This window comes from Lichenostomus cassidix, chromosome 1 (assembly GCF_008360975.1).
Source record: "Lichenostomus cassidix isolate B80296 chromosome 1, HeHo_3.0, whole genome shotgun sequence".
NCBI lineage: Eukaryota > Metazoa > Chordata > Aves > Passeriformes > Meliphagidae > Lichenostomus > Lichenostomus cassidix.
Window position 1 is genome coordinate 15,173,799 of NC_139479.1, and position 21,562 is coordinate 15,195,360.

The 21,562-nt window shown below is 37.9% G+C and overlaps 1 protein-coding gene across 4 annotated transcripts in view; it reads right to left on the reverse strand.

The window, feature by feature from the left end:
- The window catches only part of CDKL5 (cyclin dependent kinase like 5), a 144,700-nt gene that overhangs the window by 73,562 nt on the left and 49,576 nt on the right, over positions 1-21,562 (reverse strand). The gene's annotated exons all lie outside the window — the stretch shown is intronic.

The following is a 21,562-nucleotide window of genomic DNA, read 5'->3' on the forward strand; positions in this document are numbered from 1 at the left end:
GTGCTCCTGTGCTGGGGCTCCAGCCTGCAGTGGCAGCTCAAGTGACACTGACGCTGGAGCCAGAAACTCTCCAGACTGCAAGAAGTTTACAGGCTCACAGTAAACTGTGGGGGCTGGAAGGCACATGTGCCAGTTTTGAATGTCCCCATCGCTAGGGAGGTTCTGAACAGCCTTCGAGGTATTCAAAATCCACCAGGTCAAGATTTGGAGAACCTGCTGTAGCTGATTTTGCTTTGAGCAGTTACAAAGAGGCACACCTGAATCCTAAGGAGTGCACTACAAAGCACGCATTCTACATTCTTCAAGAACTTGCAGACTTCTAATTTAAGGTGCAAACACTACCCTGAAAAGAACACTTGAAAGGAAGTGAACCTACTCAGTATTTTCTACTAACTATTGTGCTGATAATAGTGGTTAGTATTGGAACTTCCGTTGTTCCAAGCAGATTTTCCATATTTATTCACCATTTTCTCCAAGCAAGAAAGTAAATATGTATCCCCAAAGAATGTGTACAATAATGTGATGAAAAGGATCTGGAATGAAAACCAGCTTTAAAATACTATAAATATAGCTATTCTAGCTTTTTATTATAAACTAGTACTGTTGTAGCAATTTTTAAAATTATCTGTGTCTCATTTCATTCTGTTGTAGCACCAATCCATATAATTTTACAATTTGACAGTATTGTTTAATCCAAAGCATGAATGTAAAACAGAAACAAAATTCAGTAAATGTCTATAAAATTCTTCTGATACTGAAATGTCAATAATAGTAATTTCAGTTTCAAACCTCAGTCTTCTTCCAGTTCTATTTGTCTGGGGATTGTTTTGGTCTGTTAACACTGGAAACTGGGAAAATGAAAGCTATTTATAAACAGAATAATACTGCATTGGCAGACACCAGCATTATTTAATTACTTTTTATAGTATAATCCTGACACTTGGTATACAAGTGATAACAAAGTAGAAAATGTAGAAAGGCAAACTGTACTACCTTCATGGCTTCCTTTAAAATATCACTGACTCCATAAATGCAGAGGTCAACAAGATGTTTATAATTAAACTGTACTTCCTAATTTTTCGTTCTTATAATGCAATACTCCTTTCCTGGGCACCTGGTAACTCAACAGTAGGTAGAACTCATTGTAAAATACTTATTTTGGTTGGTTGGTTGTTTTTTTTTTTTAAATATATCAGTGCCAAAGTCCTCAGTGTTGTTATCCTAAGTCTGAGAGTCAAAATAGTTTCAGCATGATTGGCTGAATGTCTGAAGTTTATTACACCTCAAGCTTTAGTTTTGAAATCTTTACTTCTGCACTGGATACAATTTATTTTTTATCTGGTACTTTCACATTTTAGATTTTTGGGGTTTTGTCTTTTTTCTCATTAACCATCTGACAGGCATTTTCTTTAATTTGTAAAACAAGACCTACTGTGAACCAAAGGCAAACTTGTCAAGCAGGTTCCTGAGGCTGAAACTCTTCAGATGGAATTCAATTTCAGATTAAGACATCTGAACTCAGATACCTGTATGTGAGTTGTGTGTTGAAGCCTCTAAGAGCACCCCATTGACCAGTCATTCAAGGCATGATTCCGTAGCCTAAACATGGGCATCTAGTGGCATTTAAGGTTCCTTAGGTATCTACAACACTCACATGGGATTGGCAGAGAGGTTTTTTAGAACTGCATCCCGTGAAATGTCCATCTACCAATATTTTTAATACTTTTTGTTCAAGGTCTGTACTCTCTTAATATTTTCTCCTCAATATACTCACGATCTTGAACTCCACTATTTTGCAAACACTGTAGCCAATTATTATAATAATCTGGCTGGTCCTTCCATCACTTGATTCAAGAAATCTTCCCTGACACCCTCCAGAAATCTCTAGGAATGTTTATACCCCACCACACTGCCTGCCCAGGAAATGCCAGGGAAGTCCCCCCTGAAAACAAGGGTCAGAGTTCCCCCCCTGAAAAACAAGTGTGTCAGAAACTTCATCAACTGTTTAAAGAAGACTTTGCCCATTTCTTCACTTTGATCAGGTGGTCTACAACATAGTCCCAGTATAATGTCACAGTTTCTGTCTCACCTCTAACTCTGAACCATAGGGTCTCAACCACACTGTCATCCACCTGTGATGATCTACCTTTCCCTTACAGGTACGCCGTCATACCACCCCAGAAAATATCTGAGACACTCTTTCCCACAAATGGAAACTTCACTCCTTTTTCTTTTGAGCCAATCTTTCCTGAAATGTCTGTATTCATCCACCCATCCATCGGTATTAATTCTATGTTAACAATTTTTACATACCAACTAAATTTGTTTTAGTGTGCAAGCTACAACAGGATTTCTCAAACTTAGTTTACTTGGTTTAGCACTATCTTAGAAAAAAAAAAAAAAGGTATCTCTCAGTGCTGAAGGAAAAACACCCAAACATAGCAGCAGCTACTGTCATTTACATTCTGTAATAGTACAGACAAGGTTTGCCCTTACTTTAACACCTCTCATGTGCAAATGGCAGCAACAACTTCTCTGTATTCTGCAGTAAGCCTTAAACCACCAGAGGTGGCAACTGCTGATTCAGACACCAAGCAGCCATTCCAGATCTGTCTGGAGCAAAAGCAAGTGGCAAGGTATTGACACATTAATTTGCTAGTAATGGTTAGCTCTCCACATCCGGGGGAAAGACTAAGCTACAATGGTCTTCTTGTCTAGAATCCCAAAGATCAGAACTTGTATTTTTGGCGCCTCCAATTAAAAAAAAAGAAAGAAAGAAAGTTTTAAACTGAAAACCTTTTCCCCTCACATTTTGGGCACACAAAATAGTGTAAGACTGTCTTCTTCATGCAATTTGGTATGTAAAACGTGTTACCAAATGTAACCAATACCTTTGGTGTTCTGGTGTCAGCTCATTGTTAGGTTTGGCTATGGAACATTTCATAGATGTCTGCATTAACTCTAAGAATCTCTCATTCCATGTCCTCTCCATCATACAGTGTCTTCTTTCTCCTCAAGCAGCACCTAAGGCTCACAAACACACTGCTTTCACGTATTCCACATCTTTAACGAGAATATTTTTTGTGTTGTTCTCCAGGGAAGGATAAATTTGGACAGGAAATGCCACTTGTATTTTCAAGCCTCAGTTCACAATGGGCAACAGTATTACAGAAAGAAAACAACACCACCCTCTGCCCTTAATGACTTTGTGGCATTTACAAGACATCTTGCTCTCTAGGTTATTTTTCCATCAAGAAACATTTTTGCTGACATTACACTCTTACCAAAGCAAATTAAATACGAAAATTTTTTTCCAATCTGTATATTGATGTATATTTCAGTGGACACCTTCATTTCTTCTCCAAGTTTCTGCATCCAGGTTTGCAGAAAAAGAAATGCTTCTGTTGTCTGGGATTATACAGACAGTGCACTTTGGATAATAGGAAAAAAGTTCTTGCCTCCTAAGAAAACTGTGATTTTTCTCTGTCAAGCTTTTAAAAGTGCATTCCTCTTAGAGATTTTCTTTTCTTCATAGAACAGCATTAAGAATTAAAATTCATTCCAAACCGCTTGAAAGAAAGACAGCAGGCAAAATTCATACCTTAAACACCTCCTGATCACTGCTGCAGAGGTTGGAGGAATGGGAGGGCTGCCTCTACACAAACTGCATGGTAATTTAGCTAACTTGAGAAGCAGAACATACATGTGGAAATAAAGGACCCTGCATCCAAGAAGACTTCTGCTACTACTAACAGATGAAGAAGAAATGGCAGCTAAGTTTTGATAAAAATAGCACTTTCTACAGACGAAATTTCATCTTTGGAGCTAAATTGAGAAAGAGAGTTTATGGACTTATTTTAGACAGTTTCTTCAGCATCTAAAAAGTCATGGCTAGAAGAGCATATTTTCACTTATATTTCAATAAGGAGAAAAAAGTCTAAACATCACAGAAGTTCTGGGAAGACTGAAAAAAGCTCTTCTAGAAAGAACTGCCCCTATCAATAAGATTAACACATTGCACTTTTAGATCTTGCACACAATGCTTGTACTTTTGAGCCAGGAGGAAAAAAAGGGATAACCATGCAGAATTTAAGTTCACTGTTAAAGTTTGCCCAAACATGACAAACAAATACTTCTTGGAAAAAGGGGAAGAAAAAGTGTCTTGATCTCACCAAGTTTATTATCATAAACACTGGAAACATTATGTGAGGAGAAAGGATAAAAAAGTGCAGAGTGAAGAGCTAACGGCCAGCGAATACACAGGCTGAAGAAACTGGGAAAAGAAGGCACACAAATGCAGCCTGAAAACAGACTGGAAAAGAGAACTGGGGTAAGGTACCTTGACTCAGAAGTTTAAGTTAAAACCAGCATAACAAATAAATTAATCTGTGAACATCTAAAATTTTAGTGGAACCCAATTTAACTGAAAGCAGAGGAATGGTGAGAATTCAGAAATAGCTGCAAACCCACTAAAACCACAGATAAGTCTCATTCCACAGTGTTCTGGTATGCACGGGGGATGAAGGCAACAGGTTACTAGCTAAGCCATCTCAAATACTAGAAGCTGACAGCTGTGTGACAACTGCGTGGGTACCCATATGGTGTTTCATGATGAATTTTGTATTTGAGAAGTCTAGAAAATTATGGGGGGAAAAAAAAATAAGTTTATTGCAGTGTATATAAGCAAGGCAGTATTTGAGGGGAAAAGGTAGCATTCTTTCATTAGAAATACTGGTGAACGCAAAAGAAACTGAAGCCCTTCTCCAGGCCTAAAATAGCAACCTCCAAGACTAAATTTAAACTGAGAACAATTATATTCTGTGTTTAAAAAGCCTCAATGAATCTACATAAAACTACAAATATTTCCTAAGTAAGAGGCTATCTCATCTAGCTTTAGCCAGCTATGAATTAGATATTCAGTGTGAATTGTCAAGGCTTTCCCCACAGTTAGTAAAAGCAGGGGAGGGAGAGAAGATTTGGCCAGAAGGTTACTGATTTTAATAATTTCCAGATGGCAGAAGTTGCTTTACAGATTTTGGACTCTCTCAACTTATATAAACTTGGGAGATTGGTTATGCAAGACCTAAGCACTGAAACAGTGGGTGAGATTAATTCCACCCAAGTTACTTAACTTTGCAGCCCTTCTGTCTGTATGTTTTATTTTTGCATGCACAAACTTATATGCATGCACATGTTTTTTAAGGTACATTTTAAAAATCTTATCAAGTCTAGTAACCTCAGGGATTTTACTTCCTCTGGATCATTATTCTTTGTGTTCCATTGCTACATTAAGATCATCACAGTGCATTGGATTGTATTTGTAATTCACATGCTAGAAACACAAATAAAGTATTCCAAACTGTGCTACTGAAGTAAGAACATCTCCATTGCCAACGTAACTGTGCAGCGTCAATTCTCACATCCCACAAAGCAATCTGGCATAGCTAGCAGCAAGACCAGAATTTATGAAGCTCATGCTTCTTCTTTCACCTGCATATTAGAGAATAAAGTATATGTTCACTGGTGAGCATCTTCATGAAGCTATAAATATTCCTGCTATGAGCTTTGCATTTCCTTTCTCTGGTATAATTAAAGGTACTACCTGAGATCAATAAAGCTTTAAATAACTTGCAAATAAGGCCCCATTAGAAGTAGCTTTTCTCCTTATGTTAAGCTTCCAGAAGAATGCTTCAGATCAGATCCTCAAGCAAGAGCTCAAATATTTAACATGAGAGGTTGTCATAAGAAAAATATGGATTTAGAATATATGTCATATATTGATCTCCTAAAGCCATATTTCTCTCAGTTCCCAGGCACTATAAAGGTTCATTTAAAGAGAGGTGAAAGAAAAAGAACAATTGAAAAAGCTTTAGGATCCTTTGTGGAGTAAAGGTTTTGAACCTTCTACTAAGCAAAATTTCCCATTAATGTTTAGTAACAGTACTGCTACTTCAGATTTGATTAAGATTACTGCAAAAATCCAAAAGCTAAACCTGTACAAGTAAGCTTGGAGCTTTATTGCAGTACTTGGTCTAAACTAGATACAGATATGGAAAACAAAGCTTCTTCAGAGGAAGGGTGCCTTCTGTCCTTTCTAAACTGATATAGTAACAAGCCTTCTGGTGGCAGAGAGAGTAAACATTAGCTCTAACAGCAGTTTTCTGACTAGCATTTGCGCTTGAATGTGCTAAATCTGACTTGGTTTCATCATAACATGATTCTGGGTGTGACTTCTTTTTGTTAAAAAAAACCACAACATTGCAGTATAAAATTATTTAGCAATTGCTCTAGATATCTAGTAATATATAAAAAAGTTAGCAAATGAATTATGAGTTACTGTAAATGCAGTTAAACCCTAATTTAAAAAAAAAAGAAAAAAGCATTAGTCTCATCACACACGTTTCATTCAGGTAGTACTGTCTGAATAGTCAACTATCACCACCTCTTCAAAAAAATGGTGGCCTTGAAGAACGTTAATTGTTAACCTATCCCACTCTAAAAATCAAGAGAAAAACCTCAAACAAATCCCTAGATAAGAGATCCCTGTGCCTGATTTTTCCTTTACTTTTGTCTTTCCACATATTTATTCTTTGCAAGAATAAACTATGTTCTCATAATTTGATTCCTAGCCAGATATGTCCAGAAAAAGCATGTTCTCCCATTGAAAAATTCTGGGACTCATTGTTTACTGTAGATACAGAGCTATAAAACTAAACAGACCTTTCATTTTCACTTTTCTTTTAATAGCTCAGAAGTGGTAAAAGATTGTCTTCCTTCACACAAACATATTTAGGAAAGAAACACAAGACAGTTTAGCAATGAGGATAAATTTTCAGAAAGTTCCTGAAAAACGGTCTTCAGATGAAGAGACAAGTGAAAGCTGAGAAAACATAATCACAAGACTTCGGCTGTGAAATTTTTATTCATATTTTCGTTAAAGCCTTGTACATGCCAGCTAAATACTTTGATAAAACAACAGATTTATTGCCATTCATATTTTATACTAAGGCGCAAGCGTTCAGTTCTCCTTATATCCATAAAAGTGAAAAAGACCAGCATAACAGTGTGCTAACTAGTACATACAAAAATCTGCTAAGAAGCAACAGAAGGAATGGGCTAGTAGCATTTTCTAAAACTGACCAGAAGAGACCACTTTGCTGTAACTCATTAACTAAACAGATATGTGTGTGTACACACACTCTGTACATGTGTGCACGTGTAATCGGAAAGATCCTGGTAAAGCAACAGAAGAAGCTCATCTTCAGTAATATTTATTAAATAGCATCCGTTTCATGGAGAACCCTACTGAATAGAAACTAAGAAATGCTACAGACAGGCTGATCACCCTCGATTTGTGTCTCTGATACTGACATCCTCTAGGCATCTGGTCTGCAGTCTCTTTTATGTTACCTGAGGAACTTGAGGAAGGGGGCACTGCACCCCAGAATTTCTGAGGGGAAATGCCACTGCCTCACATTGTTTTTTCCAAACCTGCTAGAGCCCATGGGATGGATATTGTTTGGCCTACGTGTAGCCTTTCTAAAACTCACTGGAGTAGACCCTACTGTTTCATTTTTGCTCCCCAAATAATTTCTTAGCACTACAACAACATTTATGGCAGTGGAAGCAGGAAGGACTTACAAAATTAGAGCAGGTTCAGAGCCCAGGGTGCAGTTCCATCAGATACTATCTTGTATGTGTTTCTTAACACCATTCTTCACTGGCTGATGCTTTGAGGGGAAAAAAAAAGGTAGGCACCACTCGGATGAGTTTTTCACACAAACAGTCACAGGAAACTTGATCCTGTAGAAGCAGCAGCTAGTCAGCTCTGCTCTGCAGATGGCATTGCCTGCAACATATTTCTGTGCATAAACATGGCATTACTCCATCTCTGTTGGAAATGTTAATTGATTTCAAGAAGATAGCTTGCCTCCTGGTCAAGATACATACTGTCAAGAGGTAGGTGTAACCAGTCAAATTTTTTAAGTCCTACAGAATTTCATCTTTCCACATCTCAGTGCATGATTACACATAAAAATGTCACCTACCTCTGTCGTACCTGAAAACACCAATTAAAAAAAAAAATAAAAAAAACCTACATCACATCTACAACCCAAATGAGAATCGATAATGATGGTAATCCTGTTCAGCAAAAGTTAAGTCTAAGAAAATTGCTTTGCAAATAATTTTCAGCACACTGGAATCTGTGGTAATCTTCTGTTATTAGAACTGTATGAAAAATATGCTTCATAATACACATTTGGGAAGGAGTTCTCAATACTATAAGAATTCTTTCTGGACTGCAAAATTAGGGGAGTTTGATAAGGCAATACAATTCTATACCAAAAACTGAAAACAGAACAACCATCGTTTCAGAGAACATAGGCATCTTGTTTCTGCTGCAGAAGTGTTAACAGATCAGGGTAAGTACAAATAGGACATTGGGGGAAGCACTGAGTGCACACACAGGCATGCACAAGCATGAGAAGAAACTGCACAAGGTTTCAAGAAAAAACAGTGCTGATAACCAAGAATACTGTTCATGGGATGGTGCTTCAATACTAAAATGGAGTAAAACATTATGCTAAGTGCAGAAAGTTGCAGCACAGCTGACTCACAAGCAGACCCTGCATCCCAACTACAGCAGGATGGCCACAAGCTTATAACATATGAGCCTATCTTCTGTTAGCCCATCAGGGAAACAGGTTATAAACTTACTTTTCAAACACAAACTCCAAACAGGGAAAAGCACAAACAGATCCATGGAAGTTGAAGTAAGCAAGATCGAAGCTAAGGACCATCCCATAACAACAGACAACATAACATAACATAACATAACATAAACACAAAAGATGTCAGAACTAGTTTGTCATCACCACCCAGTAGAACTTCAGAGATGAAGTGGGGACTTAAAAGCTCCTTGCCCTTGTCCTCCATCCTGCACACTAGAAATACTGCCAAATCAGACACCTCCCATGGGCACACACACATCCCTTGATACTTCTAAGCATGTGGGTACAAGGGTACAAGGGAATGAAACCATGAAGGAATGGGCATCCATGAGTACAGTCATTTCACTTGACCTGCAAATACTCACCCTCCCTTTATGCAAGACTGACACTGAACTTCATTATACTAATCTTTCTACACCCTAGTACTGCACAGAAATTAGTCTTCACATGGAGGAAAAAATAGAAGATGTCTCATCAAAGTTTTTAAGGTGCAAACAACAATATAATTGGAGAGAAATGCTGGTATCTGTTTCCAACAAAGAGTTACCTGTGCTGTTCAGAAACAAATCCTCACTTTCCTACACATCTGAAAAAGTGAAAATAAAATTGGATAAAGTGGGTGATTTTTCATAAGCAAAGTAAAGACATTCTGTTCTAAGGTGTTAGGGCTTAAAAGGAACTTGCACGAAGATTGGTCTAATTTAGCAATTTAAACTAAAATAAATCAGGGATACTAAAAATGCAAATATTTTATAAATCCAGAGGATGTTTTAGTTTTCATCTTAAACCAGAAGCAGCTTAAATAGATATATGTTAGAAAAGGAGAAGCTAGTATGCAATTGGACTATTCTTGAAAAAAAGCAAGCAGCAGACTCATCAGGCTTTATTGTCCAGGGGCAGGTGCAGCTACACACAGCAAAAAGTATATGTTTTGAAGAGTTTCAAAACTGTAAGGCATGTATAAGGCATAGATAGCATATATAATCACTCCAGTTCTGTGCAAACATTTAAGAACTGTTATTGGTTGAATAAAGATTGAGCACAAAGCAGTCTTAGCAAAAAAAGGCCTCTCTTCAAGAGCTCAGCCTGGTCTCCCACTGTATCCAAAATTTCTTGATCACTATACTCTGATGTCAGGTTTGCCTAGTCCCTCACTTAGGCTTTTAGCTGTGATCAAATGCCACATATGGTAAGTACAATTACTAAGTTTTTTGCACAAGATTTTACACATTTGTACAAATTTTAACAGCTGTAATGTAATGGTATAAATGGAAACTAGTTTCTTGCCATTTATTGTTATCCAGGCTTTGAATAAGAATTAACACTCCTATACTTCTAAAGAAGTTAAAAATTCCAGTAATTTTTATTCAAAAATAACAGAAAGTTTTTTATATTTTAGGAAGCTATTGCACCAGTAAGGAATTATACAGAAGTGAAGGAAATTTAAATTGCTTTAACCAGGGCATTCAGAAGGACAACTTACTATATAAAACACACTGTAATCTTTACAGATGAAAAAATACATTTGCCAAGAAGAGCCTATAGTTTTCAGAAAAAGTGAAATGATAGGAAAGTTTTCACTGTTATTGCCAATGTTTTACCTATACTGTCAAATGCTCATTTTTCAAGACTCCTGAATTTAAAAAAAAAACCCACTTTAAATTCACCAAAAAAAAAAAGAAAATAAGGTAATGTGAATGGGTATATTCAAGACATTTTAGTGTATTAAAATTTTAGGTCAACTTGGTTGCTACAAATAATTTTGAAAACCAGCCAGATGATTCCAGACCCATTTTTACCATGGTACAGTTGATAATCTGTATGAATGATCTTTTGAAATACTGAGCTATGCTTTATTTCAGTGGCATCCAGAAATCAATTATTAACCTAGTGCTCTAAGAGCTGCTCCCATGTCCTAGAAAAGTTTAAGAAATCCACAAGAATCCCTCCCAGGAAAACAATTAGCTTCAAAAATTTAGAAATACAATTTTCTTTGCATCAGTCATGCTACACAGTAATTTGCAATTTGATGACAAGACCAGATTGCAATCCAGTATTCAACCAAGTTCATACTACTACAGATGTAGTCCTATAATTAGCCATATGCTGTTCCCTCTCCCATATATTAATTTTCATTAGCTATAAATTCCCTTGCTTGCACCGCTACTTCCCTAATGATCCAAGACCCTACATCAGGTCTCTAATTCTCCTCTACTTAGATTCATCCTGCTGCTACTTCTAAGAAATACTGCAGTCATGCTCCTAAGCTTTAATTTCCAGCATAGCATTTTCAACTTTTTGCAAGAAAAAGTAATTTGTATGGATAGTCTTACTTTGAGTGCTCATCACATCCACACTTATAAATAAGATTTCACGTACGAGGACCTTAAAATGAGATACAGCACTACAAGCTGTTTGCAATTAAAAGCCATTAAGGGAAACCACAGAACACACTGCTGCAGGTCTGCATAAAATTCCTGTATTATTACAAGTGTAATGATATATAATCCCTTTGCAGATGGAGTTTGCAGCAACTACTAAGGGGCTTGTTTGTTTACTGGCAATATTCCAAGCAAAGCTGTTATTTGCGGCATAAGCAGTAACCTTTCACTTTAGCAACACCAGAACTCACAGCAAGAATTCATATAACACATTATGTAAAACGCTATCAAAAATACATTCCATTTCTTTAAGAAACAAATGGAAAAGTGCAAAAGATGTCTGGTTAATCCAGAGCCATTAGTGTGACCAGCTGGAAGAAACTGTCTGACTAAAAGAAATACTGTTCTGAGATACTCTGACATCAACAAATTGCTGATCTTTGACTTAATATAAATTGAAAACCATCAATAATACATTTCACATATCCTTCCAAAACGAGATGAATCACTCTCATGTTTAACTCAGGTTTCTATGCTTCTTTCAGCTACCTGCATTACTGAAGTACAAGGGTAATCCCCTGTTTGTCTCTCTCATCCTTCTTGTTTTAAAGATCTTCTGCAGCATCAGGAGTCTCTGCACGCCAGCTTCGTGATGCATGAAATGTTATAATGGACAAACCAACTTAAACCATCCTAATTTGTGGTACTGAGAGCAAACACTCTTGCACTGTACTGCTTTAAATTGAACACATCTGAAAAAAGAAGTCTTAGTATCCCCTTCCACAGCAAGTTGGTTTCTCCACTCTCAAAGCTCTTTCTTATCTTTGCCCTGCACCTTCCATTTCTAAATATTAGCCTTTGGGAACAAAGGAGGGATGGAATGAGAATTTTTGGCACTGAATACCACCCATATCTGAGCAGGACTCATAACATGACAAGCACAAAGGAGGAGGTAAGGGATTGGAGTACCCTAGAATGGAGTACCTTTCAAACACAAGTCTGGATTTTCAAAAAAGACTCAAAGGGAAACAACACAGCACAACAGCAGACATCAAAGCAGCACCATTCCATTGATATGGCTACAAACTGACTAATGTTAGTAACAAAAAACATTACATTTCATACAATCATAGAATATCTTTAGCTAGAAGATCCACAAGGATCCTCAAGCCCAACTCCTGGACACTCACAGGACACTCCAAGAACCACACCATGTTCCTGAGAGTGTTGTCCAAATACCTGTTGAACTCTTGTCAGACTTGGAGCTGTGACCACTGCCCTGGGGAGCCTGCTCCAGTGCCCTACCATCCTTTTCCTAATATTCAACCTAAACCTCCTTTATACAAGTTCATGCCATACCCTCTGGTAATTTAATGCACTTAGAAATGCATTCACGCCCACTTCATTGAACCCTGGCCAGGTCCTCTTAAAGAAATCATTGTACGTGACTGATAAAGATAGCAAGGTTTTATATAAAATAAAATTAAATAAAACCTTGAAACAGAACATATCTTAGCAATGCATAGCAGAAGTAGCAGAGAGAAAACAATAAAAGCAATGAAAAAAAGATCTGGGACTACCTTACTTCATCCTCTCATCCTACATAGCCTTGAAAGTGTGAAAGCAAATGTTTACTTCAGTTAATCCCAGGACTCAGATTTTGAGGAAATTAGGACAATGCCAAACAGAGATCTATTTTTTTCCACTAGTGTGGGTAAGTCATTTTAGAATCTGATAGTTTCCTCAAAATTAGTGCTTTAATGGTTTTTATCAAGAATGTATTTTGAAACAAGTCTTTAAAAATAATTGAAGAAAGAGACACTTGGGAATAAGAATTTGAGGAAAAGAAACAAAAGGCAGCAATACTGTGACACAGAAAAGATTACAGCCCACCTTGGGGGTAAGAGGGGAGACTGAATTAGTAGTGGTCTGCTCAAGCTGTGGGAACGCAGCAACGTAAGTTTCTATGCTCCACTCTGCACAACTGTCTGATTTTTGGAGCAGTAACAGTACACATAGGAACTTTCCACTTACATGTATGTAAGTCTGGACTTTATTGACACCAATGATATTTAAAACACATTATTATCATGCTAATCTGATTGTCTGTTTCCCTCTTCCACAGAGAACCGAGAGGACTATGGTAGAGGCTCAGGTTCAGGTAAAACAAATGTCACAAAGCATCAATGAAAAATGAAAGCTTTAAAAACTATAAATACCACATTCACATCTACCCTGCACAGTGAGCAGTTACAGACATTCATTATATGTCACCTATATGTATAGGAAAGCAGTAACTGAAGTGAATCCACACTAGCCAAACTTCCCTCTCACTGCTGCACTCAAGGGAACACCACGGAAGTAGAGTCTGGAAGTCCATGAATCAAATACCCTGCATCTAACAATTCACAACAGAATTCTGTAAGGAATTCAAAAGGTTATTCACTGCCTCATAGTGAAGTTGAAGAGCAAGTGCTTATTAAAGAGTTAATATGACTTTCAGCACTCCAGCTCTAATAGCTCTACTTTGCTCACACAATATGTAGGACTGATCTCAACTTTGACTACTGCAAACATTCAGTACTGGCACACTCCATTTATTCAGAAGCTCCATAAAGTCTCATGTTCATTGTATGTGTTTCAAACAAGTTTTGGCACAAAACACCATCAGTGATATGATGCTTTAGCCTGAGGAACAACAGCATTAATGCAATAATCTTCCACAGGGTAAGCTGCCATTACTGAAAGAAAACAATATGCTGCACAGCGATTTTACCTTGGCAACAATTAAAACCAAAAATCTTGCCACAGAGCCAAACCACATTTGATTAACTGAGAAAATTAGCATACTGCTTTTAATTACATACAAAAATCAAAGAAAAAATCAGCAAAAAATCTGAGGATGTAACCAAATAGGGGCAATGAAACAGCAATAATAACAATGAGAGAGTATGTCAGATCTTAGACATTAACCAATACAAATTGGCACTGTATTTTTACTTGGTTTTAGGTAAAGGATAGTTGTATATAAATTGGCGATATATTAAAAAATGCTTAAGGACAGAATACACAGCATACAGAAACATCAATTAATACTTTTAAACAGTAGACACTGGCAAGTAGAAGACATAGACTAGATGGTTTTAGGCACAGGTAAGGTAATTAAAAAAATACACTGCTGACATAATTTGTGCTAGAATATTCTGATGATAATGACTTTCCAGTAGCACTGTATGAATTAGACCCTGTGAATACTGTGGGGTGTATCACATCCTACCAGCCCTGTTGTTAATCTGTTGTTTACCTCTAACAAAATCACTTTTAAGATACTGAGCTGGCTGAAATCATCTGGCCCAAAATAGCCATTTTAGTGTACATCACAGAATCACAGAGTGGGGCAGGTTGGAAGGGACCACAGTGAGTCATGGGCCCAACTTCCCTGCTCAAGCAGGGTCATCCTAGAGCACACGGCACAGGATTGTGTCCAGATGGTTCTTGAGTATCTCCAGTGAGGGGGACTCCACACCCTCTCTGGCCAACTCATTCAGTGCTCAGTCACACACACAGTACAGAAGTTCTTCCTCACATTCAGGTGGAATTTCCAGTGCATCAGATTCTGTCTCTGGTCCTATTGCTCAGCATCACTGAGAAGAGCCTGGATCCATCCTCTGTCACCTCCCTTCAGATACTTACAGACATTGATGAGGTCCCTTCCCAGCTGTCTCTTCTCAAGGCTGAACAGGCCCAGCTCCCTCAACCTTTCCTCTAAAGAGAGATGCTCCAATCCCTTAATCATATTTGCTGACCTGCACTGGACCTACTCCAGGACCCCCATGTCTCTGTTGTCCTGAGGTGCCCAGAACTGGACACAGCACTGCAGACACACCTCACTGGGCTGAGTGGAGGGGCAAGATCACCTCCTGACCTGCTGGCAATGCTCTCCCTAATGCCCCCAGGATCCCATTGCTCTTCTTGGCCCCAGGGCACTGCTTGCTCATTCACAGCTTGTTATCCACCCGTAGTCTCCCCAGGCTCTCCTCCAGAGAGCTGCTTTCCAGCAGGTAAGCCCCCAGCCTGTGCTGGAGCATGGGGTGAGTGTTCCCCAGGTGCAGGAATTAGACTGGAAGAAGTCTGTGCTTTATTCAGTTTTCAGCTTTACTCTGAAATTATAAAATGATCCTTACATCATTAAAATTTTGCTGGAAGTTTTTAATTTTGAAAGTCAATTGCATAAAAAAAAAAAATATTTAAAATATGCTTTCCCTGAATGGAATCACTTGCCATGTAATACTGAATGCTTACCACTGCAGTCTGTTTTCCTTTACTTTTAACAGCAGCACTTTTACATTTACCTTCAGATAAATCATTAAAATGTTGAATAGCAATATTGTACCTAATACCTACTTCTGACAAGATAGAAATACCTCTCCTTAACTCACAGTATTACAGAAATTTTAGTGAAATACAAACGCCAAAACCCAGAAAACAAGAGATCAGCACAGCTAGTTTCACAGGGTTCAAACACCAGGCAGTGCTAGTCTGTTCTTCAGCTCAGCAGCCAAAATCTGAAATCAGTTCATACTACCTCCACCATACGAGAGACTGTAGCATTGAGGGGAAAAAACACAGGCAGCAATCTGCTCTCATTTTGAGAACTCAGATTTTTCATTTACTCATTATTTAATTTCTCAATCAACAAAACAGGAACTACTGTCAAATCAGTCAAATCCAAAGTAGAACAAGAAAGAGCTGTACCCTTTTCAGTACAAAAGATAATACCATAAAATAAAAGTTAAACTGCAGTGACTGTTCTTCAGTCCAAGCACTTTGCTTGACACGTGTTGGGGAGCTAAGGAACTTTCAGAGCCAAATCTAAAGCAAGTGCATGAAAATATACAACACACTGAAAAACCTGCAACTTTTACAAACAAGTACACATACCTTTTAATTTTGACACTGAAGGGGAACTCAACAACATAGAAATGGTTAGTAGATTTAAAGTAAGAAGGTGTTAATAACATCAGCAGATACAAGAGTCAGAGAAGGAATTCTAACATCCACCAGGGAGATTCAGAACTCTGCTTTTATGACAATAATAGAGAAAACCCAGATTTTCTATGAGTATGAAGTTCTCGTTTGCTCTAAGGAAGTGGTATGACCCAGCCCAGGTGCCTGCACATAAAATTTGCAAGGAAAAAACAGGAGGAACTAGGGATCAGTGCACAGCTCTAGAATTCTGCATTATCTGAGCTACCTGTCATCATAGATGATTAAACCACTCTTTAGGATTACAGGAAATGTACTGGAATAGCTTGTGTGACCAGAGCACTGCCAAAACAGACACAGCTCATCTTCCTTCAAATATCCTAAGAAGGCAAGGAGATCCTTGCAAAGGAGAGGGATGCTTGAATGCATGTACATTTGCTTTGAAATAGCTAAGAGAGAAGTCAAAAGTTTTTGCAATGTGGATTAGAAGACAGAACACCACAGGTTACATCAGGGGGAACACCTGCTTCAAAGCACCTTGTGAAGAGAGCAAAATAGATAAAGCCCTTTTAAGGGAAGCCTTACAACAAAGTCCAGTTTTCACAGAGGACTTAGAGCATACCAGCATCTGCTGCAAGGGTAATACAAAATGATGGAGACAATCAGATTTTTGGGAAATGGAGAAGGCAATTGCTTGACACTGATCAATAAACCAACAGGAATGGAAAGGCTGATGATAACCTCAGAGGCAATGGGTATGCACCCTGACCAGAAGACCACTGTACATGAAAGAATTAGTGATTCCCATCAGAGTTTACCTGGGGTGGCCCAGGCTCAGCTGCCTGGACTGCAGGACAAACTCAGCCAGGCCATTGTACCTGAGGAGCCTGCAAGCAGGTCCCACTCCAAAGCTACATAACCTGAGTGGCCTTGCCTTTATCTAGTGATGTATCATGAAGTTCTCCTGAGAACACCCTTCTGTTTGACAACAGAATTGATTAGAAGTTTTCTTTTAAAAGAATCCTGTAATAGCTTGAAAAATGAAAATAATGAAAATACCCTTCTTACAGACTGGTCTGCACAATATGCTGCACTCTGATCAGAGGCCATTTTGATGCTGCACAACTCAAGATTCCCAGCATCAAAAGAAATGTAAGATTACCCATTCCATTTTTACCTTATTAAAGTTAATAATAAAGAAGCAGCACTTTAAATTACAATTTACAGCATGCCTCTCTTACTGGGATTACAATAGACCAGCATCTCCACCATAACACAGGGGAATTTAAGATTTTGATAGAGTTAAGAGGGAGGGACAGTAGAAATACAACCCTGGACTTTCAAAATAACAGATTTCACCTTTTTCTAGAATCTGCTTAGAGACAGCCCTACAGGGCAAAGGGGTCTATGAGAGCTGGTTGCTCTACAAGGATGGCTTCCTCAAAGCACAGTAATGGCCACAGGAACATCTTCTTGAGCTGGCTAGCAATGGTAAAAGGGGAATTCCTTACTCTGCTCAAACACAAATAAATAGTGTGAAGTATGCAGAATTGGGCTACTTGCAGGAGCAAAAAAAAATTGGTTTAAAAGAGAAAACTAAGAAAACCATGACCCTGCTAGCTGGTAAGGGTTCTAGTAATAAAAGACATGAAAAAGGCTGAGATACTCAAAAGAAATGTAATGATTCTTCTTCACATGCATATTCACTGTATTTTCTAATGAGTAAACTGTACCTTTCTTTAAAGGGTCAGCAAATATTTCTTTCATGTATTCTGAGGCAGACAACTTATCAGAACACAATGCAGGAATATTACAGAAGGCTCAAACAATACAAAGTTAAATTTTAAGGTAAGAAGAAATTGCCTGGAAGTCTTAAAGCTATTCAAAAGGTTATTCTTCATTTTTCTTCAATGCACTGAAGTGCCAAAGAATTCTGTAAACTAACATTTCTTTTTGTTTGTTTTTAATAGAGGAATTGAGTGGTGTTTATCTCAAAGAAAAAGGTCTAAAAATGCCCCATACTGTTGAGAGCAACCAAACCCAGATGCATTTCTAAAATAATGGACCAGAAAAAATACCTCATTAGGCAGGAGGTGTTAGACACATAAAAACAACTGGCTCCAAACTTCCAAATCACTAAACTGTATCCCCTCAGGCTGAAGGCCTCTGGTAACACACAGCACACTGCAAGAGAAGGAGAAGTCTAGGGGATTTCATACACTTCAACTGTGCTTTAAGAGAAACTGCATCACCACACACCTTCCTGCATAACTGGCTAAGCTAAAAAACCACCATCAATTTACACATACAAACATATGTATATAGGCATAGAATCATAGAATGTCCTGAGTTAGAAAGGACCCACAAGAATCACCAAAGTCCAACTCCTGGCCCTGCACAGGACACCCCAAGAATCACACCATGTGCCTGAGAGGGTTGTCCAAATGCTTCTCAAGGTTTCACTGCCTGCTTGTATGAACCCCTCTTCCTCTCCAGCCTGGTTTTGTGGTGCTGCCTCATCCTAAAAAACAATCTCTGTTGCAGTGTCATCATCTTGTCCACCTAGACAGGCTCCACTTAGCTCAGGCATCTAAAGATGTATTCACCTCATTTCTACAAACTCTGCTTGCAGCACAATTGTCAGTGTTCCTCCTATACACACAGTTTATTATCTCACAGTGCAATGCTTCCTTTTCACACTGGCATTTGGCTTAATTGTTTTCTTTAGCCTTCCTTCTCCATGTGAGAGACCTTTGTAGACCTATGGCTTTGGAGACCACAGCTTCTTCCTACTATTTTATTGATTTTAAATCACAATACTACCCTATTAGTTTCACACCTGCTGCAGGAATCCTCCTAATAGCTGTGCCTAAACCCCTAGTAGCAAAGGTTAACTCTGCATGAAGCAGCAAGACCACTTTGCAAAGTAAAAAGGATACTGTTTTTATTTAAAGGGCAAATATTTGACAAGTCTTAAACATTAGGAAAGATTCTTTTCCTCAGCCATGATCCCTGAACTGTTCAAGTGGCTTTTCTTTTCAGAAAACAGCCAAAATCCAGATTAGCCAAGACAGTCTGTTCCAATAGTTGGTAACTATCAAATGTATTCCCAGTATTTTCAAACACAATGCACGTCATTGTATTTCCTTAGGAAAAGTCCTCTGACTAAATAAAAAAAATAGGAAAAGCTTTTCAGAACGTCAGTTCTACTTTTTCTCAGCATTATTTGTATTAGCCTTGCCTCAGATAAACAAGTAATCTTTATGCACATACCACAATTAGCAATGAAGGATTTAGGATAAAAACATGCTGTATAATAGTGTAAACACAGTCATTCTAGAGGAGCTACTTTAGCTTTTCTGGTAATGTTCCCTTAGCAAAGGCAAAACACATATGATAATGACAAGGTATTTGTTCCTTAGGCCATTCTCTCCTATTTAAATCTATATACACAGGCCAGTGAAATGCACTGAGGCAAAAAGCTGCATATTTACTGAAGCACTAGTGGATTATATGTTGGAAAATTGTTGCAATTAGGGGCTGGCTCCTCATTTCACACAAAATTTACCCTCTCAACAATACATTGGAAATATATTGATTTACAATAGCTGGGAATTTGATCCTGGCATATTACCACCATTTATAAGCATGAATATAAATACTTCTACATTCAAAAGTATTCCCACCAGCAGCCAAACAGTAAAAAAATACCCCAAAAATGCAAACAAAAAAAACCACACCATACATCCTTGCATTTCCAGATAAGTCTGTTAAGACTGCATGAAAGTGTATTTAATCTTTATTTTCCTATAGAAGTAGGAAATGCCAACATTTAACTTTTAGACAGTTACTCTTTTTTCAGTAAAGCAGAGAGTTCCTAAAGTCATGTGCTCGCAGAGGCTCAGTACAGCTTAAGTGAAAATCATAAATCAGTATGATGAAAAGAGCAATATATCTCACCTTTTCTTTAGATCTCCAAAAACTGGAAACCCTAGGTCTTAGTAAACCCACTTGCTAGAAACTTAAAAACTACCACTTTGTTTAAATCTTCAGCACAGCTGTTTCAATTAAGATGAAGCTGCAGAAAAAATGCTGCAACTACCACAAAATTTAGATCCTCACAAGGAAGGCAGCATTTTTACCCAGGCTGTAGGAAGAAAGATTTTCCTCTGCTAAAGGAAAGCCTTTCCTTTCTAGCCATCTGGTGTACTGCAAGGTATTCTCATAGGAACCTGGACAACAGATTATCCTGCCAACATACTATACTTTTAGAGTACTGAACTCTTTTGCATGAGCATGAATAGACATGCACAGATTAAATTTCACTCAGCAATGCAGGAAATCCTAGAAATTTCTTGAATCTGGGTGAAGTTACTTTCCACAAAGAACAGAGCTGCCAAGTACAAACTGTATCATCACCTCCCAGGTGTTCTCAAACTACTCACACTCATTTTCATACCGTAACTATCTAAAAAGATGAAATTAACCCAAGCCATTCTATTGACTGTTATAGACCCCCAAGCCCAACAAGGCTTCAGCTTGAGACAGGATCTTAAGTCCTGATTTTTTTCCTTTTTTAAAGTCAGTTTAACAGTGTGAGACACTCCAAATAGAAACACACTGTGTGTGCAAAAGCCTTTCTATGTACATGCTAAAAGCCACCACAGGAACACAAACCCTCTGCATGGTGCTAACTTTTTCTAGAAAAGGGTATGAACTACATAAAAAACCCCTTTAATATGTTCTTGGATCACTACAAATGAGTGTTTCTATGATTCTGAAATTTTTTGCTTCACAGAAGTTATTTTGTTATATGACTACACTGCAGCTCCAAAGACAGCAAAGTAGTTTGTGTCAGTTCTGTGTTGATGAGTGGCAAGTTCAGATACATCCAACTTACACACTAGTTAAAATAGTGTAGACAGGTTGCCAGAATTCATTTTTGTCTGAAACAGTGATTTTTTTCTTCCCTTTTTAATTTTCCCTTTTCAACCTCTTCCTTTTCCAAATTAAAATCCAGAACGAAAAAAAGTCACTGCTTTCTTACTGCCATCTGATTATCCTGCAGATGTCAAAATCCCATATGGATTCCCCTTTCTCTCCCTTGCCCCTTCCAAGACGGCTAAGTGCTCAAACAGCAGTACTTGGCAAATAGTTTGGTATTCTAATTAAGACTGCTTGAGCATGAACTGTGTTCCAAATACTTTTTTTTTTGGTCTCTTCTTTTAAAAACTCTCTTAGTTGAAATTAATGAAACATTAGCAATATTTCACACAAATATTAAACACAAAAAAAGAGATTTGGTGCTAGATATAGCCATTTCCCCAGAAACTTGCAATTAAGATTGCTATTAAGTAACTGCCTGCAAGAAAAAGTCCATCCCAGATGCCATGTCTCATACATAGTAAAATGTTAGTTCTCATCAAAAGTCACTGTTTCTCTCAAATATCAACGTTTCTCTCT